Source organism: Equus asinus, chromosome X, assembly GCF_041296235.1.
Source record: "Equus asinus isolate D_3611 breed Donkey chromosome X, EquAss-T2T_v2, whole genome shotgun sequence".
NCBI classification, from domain to species: domain Eukaryota; kingdom Metazoa; phylum Chordata; class Mammalia; order Perissodactyla; family Equidae; genus Equus; species Equus asinus.
The window spans coordinates 9,256,129-9,258,426 of NC_091820.1; positions in this window are offsets into that span (position 1 = coordinate 9,256,129).

Consider the following 2,298-nt stretch of genomic DNA (forward strand, 5'->3'; position numbering starts at 1 on the left):
TTCTTTTAAAAGATCAAGAAAATCACATCATGCTTTGGAGAACTGATATGTAGATAGTTGTTATCATAAGTGGGCATTCAGGGAAATGAACATGTTTTGTTAAAAAGCTGTGCTTGTAAATCAGATTTTTATATACGATAAACTTTCAGAAAGAACAGGCTGAGCTCTTTTACCTCCTTTAGAGTTCTATTTTGGAGAAAAAAGTTTTCAACAATTATTCATTTTATCTTTTTGAAAAATAAACACTATTTTTTAAAATAGGTTTTTTAAAAATAAACACTAAGAGAACATTGATTTCAACATTTCCCTACTACCTTTGCTAAATTAATTGAGTGGGATAAACAGTTTGCATCTTTTTAACTGATACCACTGAGCCCAAGGAACAGAAGATCTTTAACGTGGGAGAATAAAGAGAAATCACGTTACTGTCACAGCCCTAATGACTTGAAGGATAGTGGGAGAAGAGGACAGTGGTCCAAAGAACTAAGTCAAGAATCAAACGAGCCAGCCCCGATGGCCTAGTGGTTAAAGTTTGGCGCTCTCACCAATTTGGCGGCCCAGGTTAGTTTCCCAGTGGCAGAACCACACCACCTGTCTGTCAGTAGCCATGCTGTGGTGGCATGCCACATAGAAGCACTAGAAGGACTTACAGCTAGGATTTACAACCACACACTAGGGCTTTGGGAAGAAAAAAAAAGTGGAAGATTGGCAACAGACGTTAGCTCAGGGCGAATCCTTCCCTGCCAAAAAAAAAAGAATCAAACGATCACAGGTAAAAGCACACGCGTTGCTAAACTGGGTGCTATTCTCTGGCTCACTACCAGTTCCTCCAAGGAAAAATGCTCCTCCAAGGAAAAGTGTCATTTTGGAAGAGAAGAGAAGAATGAGACAACTCAGAATCCAGAGGGACAAAAGCCAATGATAGAAGTGGGAAGATCGGGGCGGGGGGTGGGGGGGCCGGTGTGTGCATTCACGTGTGGGTCAGTGGTCCTTATTACACAATGATCAGAACGACATGTTTTGTTGGAATTAATACTTATTGCTCTAAGAAGTTTCTGGGGGGTCACTAGATACTAATTTCTATTTTATTGCTGGAGTATTTATGAGAATGGCTGTGTCTGTACAGCATAAAGAGAAGTGGATCTTTAGGAAGATGCCAAATGATGAAGGGACTTTTGGTTGCTGTCTACATTGACCACATCAATTGCAAAAGAATCACACTTTCATTTAACCATGTGTTGTGCCCTCTCTGCGTACAAATTTAAGGAGCATTGGTTGGGGCACATTTCTCATTTTTAAGTTCTTCTCTGCATATTTTCTTTATTTCCAAAAGAAAAAAAAAGAAAGAAAAGAAAAAAACCTGAGAATCTGCCAAGAAATGCACTAGAAGAGGAATTGGCAAACTACTCATGGCTTATGGGCCGAATCTCATCCCTCCCGCCCCGCCCCCCCCCACTGCCCTGTTTCTGTACAGCCTTCAAGCTAAGAATAGTATTTACATTTATAAATGGTTGGGGAGAAAAAAACAAAAGAATGATGTTTCATGACACATGAAAATTAATTTGCACTGTCCATACATAAAGTTTTGTTGAAACACATTCATTTACATGTAAGGCTGCTTTTGTGCTACAACTGCGGGCTTGAGTAGCTGTAACAGAGAGCCTATAGCCCACAAAGCTGAAAATACTTACTATCTGGCCAACCCCTCTGCTAGACCCTGAGAATAAAGCTGTGGTCAAGACTGCCCCAATTCCCGACTTTACGTTACCTATAGTCTAGTCAGTAACGGGAAAGAGAGGCGATATGCAAATAAAAGCAATAAGATGATAATTCCAGATTAAGATAAATGCTATGAAGGCAGTCAACTCAGGGAGCAATGAAATAAAGAGAAACTGGAGTGGGAGTGGGGGGGGAAGAAAGAGAATTGTGGTTTGTGAGGACGTAAAGAAGTGACATTTAAAAACTGAGACCACGAGATCAAAGGAGCCAAGCCTGTGATGGAGGAGCCAGTGGCAAGAACTTCCTGAGAGAGGAAGGCACATGTGCAAAGGTGCTGTGGCCAGAAGTGTTTTATGTGTTTTAGAAAGGAGGCTAGAGAAGCTGAAGGTCAGTGAGGGCAGGGCACCTGAAGTTGGAGGGTTAAGCAGGACCAAATTCTAAGTACAATGGAAGCCACTGACAGGTTTTAAGCGAGAGGGTGACGTGATGCAATTAGCTTTGATTTTTAAAAATCATTCTGATTTGTGTGGAAAGGGACTAGAGCAGGCAAAGATCTTAGGAGGAATACTGTGGAGGAGG